The sequence below is a fragment of the Cyrtonyx montezumae genome, unplaced genomic scaffold, assembly GCF_038088225.1.
Source record: "Cyrtonyx montezumae isolate F1298 unplaced genomic scaffold, pur_monq_1.0 scaffold_7, whole genome shotgun sequence".
Classification (NCBI taxonomy): domain Eukaryota; kingdom Metazoa; phylum Chordata; class Aves; order Galliformes; family Odontophoridae; genus Cyrtonyx; species Cyrtonyx montezumae.
This window is the reverse complement of record NW_027072078.1, coordinates 16112058-16121090: the sequence shown is the minus strand read 5'-3', so window position 1 is coordinate 16121090 and position 9033 is coordinate 16112058.

Here is a 9033-nt window from a genome sequence, read left to right as displayed (position 1 = left end):
TACTTGTTCCTGGGTTTTGTGCCCATCGGCTTTGTTGTTGTCTGAGTGACCACTATGGAATAACTGTGTTGTTAGAGCTGTGGAGAACCACCAATTCCCTCATTTTGCATTCACAGAAAGGACTGCCAGTTAAGCCCCTTATATTTTTCCTCTTCCTCACATCCTCTTGTGTGGGAACTGTCCCAGTAAGAACTCTACTACTCAGCCCAGAAAGCCGCTGCTTGCAAGAGCATTTGGTGCTTTCGGAAATGTATCACATTCCTAGGGACCCTGGGGAGAAGACAGATGAGATCTCAGCAGGAGCAGCATCTCCAAATTCCCTTTCCCACACAATTCCTCTAGGCTAAGTTACAGGCTTCCCATGTTGAACAAAGAAACACAGCCCAGTGCATGCAGCAGGAGGAGGTTTGCCAGCAGGGATGCACAGCTTCCAGCTCCAGAACAGCCTTTCCTTGCAGCAGTGCAGCTAGCTGCTTGGCTCAAAGTTGCATCCCAAAATCTGTGAGGAAATTCCTTCCTGGTGTTCCTTTAAGGGCAGAGGGAGCATTCTGAAACAGCTCACAGGGGGATGGCTGCAGCTGGCCGTGAGTGTGTGGGTGCTGGGCCAGCACGTGCAGGCAGCCTCACCCACATTGAGGCCATGGAGGAACAAAGGGACATGGGAGTGCAATATATCATTCTGTGCAATTTTGGTGCTGCTGTGAAGCCCAGAGCCTTGCCATCAGTGCAGCCTGTAGAGTGAGTAGGAGCGTAGTGAATTTTCTTGCTGACGGGCTTGGAAAAGAAAAGCATGACCTTTCCAGCCACACATGAGCACTTCTTGCCTCGTATCGATGACTCAAAGGCTTCTGTGCAAGGATGAATCTATTTTATATATTTATTTATTTTATCTGGGGAAAGTGATGAAGCGCTGTACAACCTCTGCAAGTTCAAAGGCAAGGAAATGGCTTACAGGCTTTTTTAAATGCAATTTCATCCTTTGAAAACACTCTGCCTTGCACAGTTTTTCATAGTTACCAAAGCAAATTAACTTCTAGGCATAGGGTACCCATGGTGATCTATTTAAAAAGATGATGGTTCCCATTTTATTCTCAGAGCAAGAAAGGCATTGGTGAGTATTATGTTTAGAATCACTTCCTGTACTTCCTCTGTTATTAAATATTCCATTTAATTCTTGTTTCATTTTGTTTCTTCTGTTTTATTTGTCTCTTTATAGCTTGAGTGATACCCATGTTCAGAAGCATAGTATGTTTTATTATTGAAAGAATCAAAGAATCCTCAGAATTGTATGTGACTTCTGAAGACCATCTAGTCCAGCTGTTTTGCAATGAACAGGGGCACCCATAGTTAGGTCAGGTTGTCCGCAGCCTGATCCAGCCTTGCCTTGCAAGTCTCCAGGAATGGGGCATCATCCACATCACTGGGCAACCTGTTCCAGAGCCTCACCACCCTCAATGGAAAATGTTTTTTCCTTATGTTTAACCTAAATCTACCCTTCCTGAGTTTGAAACTGTTTTCCCTTATTCTGTCATGATGGATCCTGAAAAAGAGTCTGTCCCCTTCATTCCTGTAGCTCTCTTTTAGGTACTGAAAGGCTGCTATAAAGTCACCTCACAGCCTTCTCAACTCTAAGCCCCAGCTCTCTTAGCCTGTTCTCTTAGAAGTGTTCCATTCCTTTATGGCCACAGCCATCAGCCCCAGCACTGACCCCTGGGGGACACCACTCATCACTGATCTCCATCCAGACATTGAGCCACTGACCACCACTCTATGGACTCAATTTTTATTTTTATTAGGGCTTGGGTCCAGGCTATGTATATATATTTTTTTCATCCAAAAATGTATCTACCCTGTATCAGTTTCTATCTGTCATTTATCATATTACTCAGCCTTTACATCTCAAAAGATCACTGCTGTACTGCAAGAACCCACACTGTCTGACTTCTAGCATACATCTTCTCTACCATAATTAGCAACAGACCGAAGAGAAATCTCTGCTCATAACACTGTTATGTTATTCTCCAAATATTCCAGTTTTCATGTACTTTTCCAATGTAGTCAAGCCAGACCATGAGTCTGAATGACTCCTTGATACTGGGGTAGATGACATTTCTACGTGAGATGATTAAATCTCTGAGGATTAGAATTTCCCTATGTTCAAGGGAAGGGGTTGAATGTCTGTAAAATCTCATAAATTTGATAAATAGTAATGAGATGTCACTTTTGCCTTCCCCTCAGAGAGACACTATTACTTCCATCAACACCTCAGATATCTGGGTGTTGTAGCTATTAGAGGATGGCTGAGCACCCACATAGGTGAGCACTGTACTCCCTTCATCCCCTGAATGATCCTATGTGAGTCCTTATACAACTGATATGGTTAGCTGAGCAGTCATGATACAGAAACATGGAGATTTGCAAGGCTGTTTGAGCTAAATAGCACCTTGGCATTTGTCTGCTTCTGTGAAGCTCTGTCTGAAGCCTTTTCACTCATTTTCTTTTAGCAAGCACACTCAAAGCACACAGAGTTGTTCTTCCCCAAGGGCTTGAATGTATCCTCTGTAGTTTCATCTTTCTCCGTGAAGCCTTTAGAAGCCATGGGCCCAGCAACACAAGCCTTTGAGAGGAGCTGGGTCAGGTTCTTCTTTCCATGGGTTAACAGTATGGGCAGAGTCCATTGCTGCCTGTGCTGTGAACTGGAACACAGAGTCTGTTGTTAGTGAGATGCATACAGACATAATCAGACAAACCTTGCTGAGCTACAGTTCTTGTTTGATAAGATGGCAATGAATGATTAAGACAGAATCACTCTCTCTAGAAGCATCATTCTAATGTCTTAACATTTTAAAATACTTGCCTGTTTCATGTTAAGTAAACTCACATCGAACTGGCTGCTGGATGCTGTAAAGCGTTCTTTTAAACATGCACACCCATTATAAAGGAAGGGAATGGCTTCTGTGGTTAGACAGTGAAGCATCCATTTGGAAATCTTAATTGAGGCACTGAAGAGCTTTCCTGGTTTGAATTATATTGGTGTTAACACCTTCCCTTTATGCTATACTGATGTGTTGGGTTTTCTTTTTAGTCTTTTCTTAGTGTGACAAATAGACAAACCAGGGTCAGAGAAATTTAAAAATCAAACTGCAAAAGGGAATGAGATGCTTATATTCTTAAAATAGCATTTTCTTTTGAAGCTGTTGATCAAGATGGATTTATCCAGAAGAGGATGAGGGAGAAGCAAGGAACACTGATTCCTTTGAAGATAGGTCCCTTAACCATGACAAAGAGTAAAGTCTGCTCTGGAAACATTTCTCCTCTCATATGAATTTTTTGCACCACCATGGCCAGTTTGGCTTAGATAAGAGTCACTCAACACTTGAAGCAGACCAGTTCTCCTTCTACAAGCACATGGCTGATATCCAGGTTTGGGTGAGGAAGACAGGAACACTTCATTTGATCTTTCTTGGTTGTACAGAAAAGGTCCAACTACTTTCATCAGTGGGATATGGAGGTCACCATAGCCCTTGGAGGAGCTGCAAGCAGTTTTCTACCTACCAATGAGAGAAGATCATTTCTTCTACAATCAGCCTGGCCTTGATTACTTTCAGGGATTGGAGAGCCAAAGCTTCTCTGGGCAGCTTGTTTTAGTACCTCACCACCCTCGCTGTAAAGATTTTCTTCCTTTTATCTAGTGTAAACCTATCCTCTTTTAATTTAAAGTCAAGATCATTCTTCTTTTCCTGCTGGTGTTACAGGCTAGGCTGTTGACAGCCATGCAATTGGATAATTCACTTAGGATTTTTGACAGAATAGCCAACTCAGAAGGTGAACCAAACAGAAGATACAGATATGCATACTCACAATGAACATTGTACGTACATTTTCAATTTTATCAGTTCTTTGAATTTATTTCACAAGAGTATGTATCAAGGTTTTCCTAATTAAAAACAGCAAGGAAAATCAGACATAAATGTGCAGACAACCTGATGTGTGCATGCCTGTTGTCTACATTATTAAAGCATTCCACAAACACACAAAAAATAAATGAATGCACAGGAAGAGAGAATAGAAATGTGACTCTAGCACCCACGATTCATAACAAAGATTGCTGCTCTAAACTGGGGTTTACATGTGCAGATTAAGTACTTGCCTAGATACAAAACTGTGTGTATTAATCACAGATTTATAATCTAACAGTGTGTTAGAATCAAGAAAAAAAGAAATGCCTTCCTAGAAGTTTTAAAAATTAAAATTATGCAAGCGTATGAGACATGCTATAGTAAGTACTGTGGAGAATTCAGGTTTCATTTGACATCAGGGTGGGCTGAGCTATTTCTAGGACAACATATTAATGAATATAAAGTGTCATGGTGCAGCAGACAGCTGCAATAGTTAGTGTATATGATGAAAGTAAAATGAAAAGGAGAAGCAAAGGGATTACGGTACTTCTTGCGTAGATTTATTAGGCATTTGTGCTACTTCACTGAGGACTCTTTCCAAGTTTTATTTTTTGCCACAACATATCTATTTCTTACACCAGGGTGTTACTTTATTGTGCACCAGAGGAGGGAGATACACACACACAAACCTTCTGAGAAACACGTTTACAGGAAATAGAAAACACTAAATGTCTTTCTGCCCCACTGTCTCTATGTGCAGGGTAAGGCCTTATACTCCCTTTCGCACCTGTAAAGTACTTTAACTCAGGATTAAATTAGTGCTAACCATTGAAAATGTTATGTAATGATCATGAAATGGCCTTCACCAGGCATTGCAGTGGGTGAGTTTCCTGTGAGGAAATCATAGTGTCATGCAATAATGACAATCACTGCTGTTCTATGAAGTCCATCTTTTTAATTGCTTTGCTGGCAGATGGATTCTGCATAGGATCTCATTTTGTTACTGCAGGCTGCCTTTGTTTTTTCACACATTCTAATCACATGATTCAGTTGATTCAGTATGGTTTTCAGATAAATCATACTATGTACACATGCATAGCACAGATCTCATGGTCTTTTTTTCTGCAACATTCGCATTGCTCCATACAGGTAACATAGTCATTTATAACCTAAAGGAACTCACTAGAATAGGAAACAGACTTTACACAGTTAAGGAATGCCATTTTAGCTTTGACATAGTGGATAAACTTCTACTTCCTTCTAATCAAATGAGTATCCCTCCTTTCTCTCCATCCTCCTTAGCATGTGAAAGAAATAAAAGGTTGACAGTCAGGCTCTCCATTTAGATGAAAGATTCGAGCTGTCTCCTGAAACAGTTTTCAAGTAAGAGCATCTGCAAACATTTGGAAAAATGATTTCCTTTACTCAGTAAGGAAAAGATAAGATGATCCAACATTTTGGCCTCATATGGAGCTCTCTCAAAGTATATGGAAAATTCAAAGGCTTTTAAAAGAATCCATGACCTGAAAACTTAATGTATTATTTATGTGGCATATATAGTTCAGTATTAATATAATATATTTCAGCCTTACAGCTCAGTCTGAATTGGTCTTTGCTGGAACAACTTACTTAAATTGCTTTCAGGTACCTGTCTCTGCGGGATAGGGATCCTATACTGTATTGATTTGTGGTTTTGTTGCTTCAGTGTCTGGTCCCTTCAAGATTTTCTTGTCCTTCTTTGCTTTGTAGCAGAAGATTGCTTTGAAGATGCAGATGTTCTTTGTGTGTTTCACTCTTCACAGTGAATTTTTCCATGTTCTCAGCACCAAGGCTGTTGCCAAGTGGGCGTCTGAGTTTCTTCTGAGGCTTTGATGGAACTTTTCTTCACACAGCTGTCCTGTCCACATACAGGACTCACCAAGCCACATCAAGAGGGCTCTGCTTTAGGAGTAAACTAACTTATGAGTTGCAGTTTTATTTCTCCGGAGAATGAGATTTCTGCTGTAATACAGAGGCATTCCTTTCTACAGTTAGTGTTATCAGAGAGATTCAATGTTTGCTATACAAAATCAGCACATTCTGATGTTGCAAAAAGGGCACAGTATTTCAGCTTTTGTTCAGTGTCACCATAGTCAATCTGCCTATCCTCTTGGTCAATATTTTCAGGTACAACTGTAACCTGGCCAATGGGCTGTAGATGACTTTTGTTTTAATCCAAGGGAGAGCTCATTTGAAATATAAGGTTATTTCTGAACAGAGTATCACTGTTGAAATCTAAATTAACCTGATCCAATTGCCAAGACTTCCTCCTTCCAGAAAGAGGTTAATTAAGGAGCAATCCCTTCTCTTGAGCAGTCTGCCTTGAGAGAATGAAAAACATCATGAATTGGAGACATAATACATAATACCATTAGGGTTATTACTCCCCTTTTACACATAGCAGTAAAGAAGATTGTTGCAGTAGTAAAGAAGATTGTTGCAGTCAATGAATGAAGTGGTTACAGTGCTGCAATGAAAACCAGAGTGAGGTAAAAAATAAAAGTTTTATTCCTGAGACGCCATATATTATGAGGAAAGAAAATGGGATTGCTTCTCCCTTCCAGTGCTAAGAAATCTCTCCATTGCATGAATCTGACAGTTTCCTACCAAATCTCTTTAAGAGTGTTACATGGGAGAAGATAAGAAGTTAATGAAAGTGCTTGTACACAAGAAGAGAGAGACTGTTTGACCACTTAGCCAGAAATTTGAGACACTTCTCTGCAGATTCCTGGCTACTGTAGATTATATGTATTGTTATGAAAAAAGCCACATTTAGGTTCACTTCCAAATGTTATGCTATTTTATCCCATACAGTTGCTACTGATAGTTCAGCGTTGTGTAGCTGAGAGATGTGGAATGTTTTCCCCTCTCAAGCATTAAATTGGTGCTTGACTGAAAATAAATTTAGCTAAGCCCAAAAGGTGGTAACAGTATATATGCCTTTCTTTTTGTTCCTTTTAACTTGGTTATATACACAGTTTAAAAGCAAAACAGCCACACATTCCCATCACGTTACAATTTCTTATATTTTCTTGTATTCTTTTTCCCCATCAATCAGACCTCATCTGTTTTACTTTTGCCCTTTAAACTTGTCAGGACACAGAATATCACTTTTCAGCTTGTACAGTGCGAAAAAAATACATATTTGAATATTTCTGTTATGTAAGTGCATATTTATGATCACAAAGGCTGTAGTTACGGAATTGAAATCATGAAGATAATTTCTAAAAGCTCTTGTTACAGGCTGTAAGATGATTGCTAGTAATGAGAGAAACACATTTATTTCAGGGCAAGTCAGTGTATCATGAAGGATTTGTATATTCATTGGGAATAGCTAGGTTTGTTGGAAACAAGGTATAATTGTCAAATGGAGCACAGGTCTATATATTTGTGCTCTGATGCAAAATGCATGTAGAAAGCCTCAAGAGTTATGGGTCCCCCAGGATGAGACTGCAGAGTTAGTGGGATGTAGTTTGTAAGAAGGCAGACTGATGAATTCAAATAGCAATTTCTCAATCGAATGTTTTCCCCATTAGAAAGGGTCACACTTTGCCAACCAGAGAACAGGGGTGGCTTTTAGAGAACCATAAAAGGTATTCTTGCCTTCGAGATACATTTATTTGTTTTCTGGCTTGTGCTTGTGTGCTTGAAGCTCATTTTATTCTTCTTCCTTTTATCACCCTCAATACTATGACACTGCAGATTTGTTGAGTCAGATATCAACAACTCTCACTCTGTGCAACGGCTTCAGAACAGCACAGTGCTTGAATGCAGTGTGAGGGATTTACCTGTGTTTTCTGGGTTGTGAAATAAAAAATATCACAGAGCTCTCGATACTGTTTTCTTGCCTTCTCTTGTTGAGAAGCCATATAAGTAAGTGATTAAATAAAAAATAAACTCTGATAAGACCAGATGCACACAGACATGTTGAGAGATCCATCTTGGCATGGTGCAGAGTTCACAAACACTGTGAAGAGGCCCAAATCTCCTTTATGCTCTCATAGCTGATGAGTTTCACACACAGGGTGAGGATCTCCCTGTTTGTGTTTCCCCAATAATTTCCCTTGTTTTATTTTGTGGGGTTTTTTTTTCATATTAAACATCCTCAGTTAGGGACTGTGGCACATCTCTCCTCTGCTGTTACAAGGATGATTCATGAACGTCACATATACAGCTTGTAGCCTGGCTTAGCACCAGTACAAGTGCTTTGCAGATGATGACCTAGCAGAGATGAAGCAAGAAGGGGCCAGACAGGGCAAGCCCCACTGGCTTCAGCAGAGAGAGGAGGGACACTTGAGTGCAAGCTGGCATTCACAATGAGGTTGAATCCCCACAGATGTGCAGTCTTCACAGATGGCAGCCTTTCCAACATCTGCAACATAGCAAGTTAAACCATTTGCTCCTCTGTAGTTTCTCCTCTGCCTTGGATTCTTCAGTGTTCTGATGTGTTTTAGCAGTCCCTGGATCTGAGATCTGAAACCCAAAGGGATTATAGCATGAACTCACTCCTAAACAATCTGAAATTGATACTCAGATGCTAGTGCTCATGCCCTTCAACCAAAGGCAACATTAGGCAAATCAGTGCCTCAGATTTCATGGAATTTTGTTTATAATATTTTTCTTTTGCTGTTACCTAGCTAGTCATATTAACCATCAGTTTGTTGACCCAGATTGCAAGCCAGTATTCATATGAGGAAAGAAGACACTCCCACAGCAGGTTGCACAGTTGTGCAACTTTCTCACCCAACTAATCATATTACTACCAGTTGGACTCCTCTCTTCAGTAAACGGACACTAGAACTACTTTACAAGAGCAAGGAATTAGTAATTATCAGCCAAGCATTCATTATGGCAGCTATCAAGAAAAAGTGAGTTTAATTTTTGTAAAGAGGTCTGTTTAGTGGGGCAAGCGAATGTCATGTTTTGCACTTGGGTGAGAAGAATTATTCAGGTCCTTGGTTTGTTTGGGCTGTAGCTGGGCATGATGAGAATACAAAATGTCCTTTTGCTAGATGAAAAGCTATTGTAGAGCTGCAGGGAATCCACTCCCTGATCTGCAGTTGAAATTGGATGATCATCAGTGTTTTCACCACAC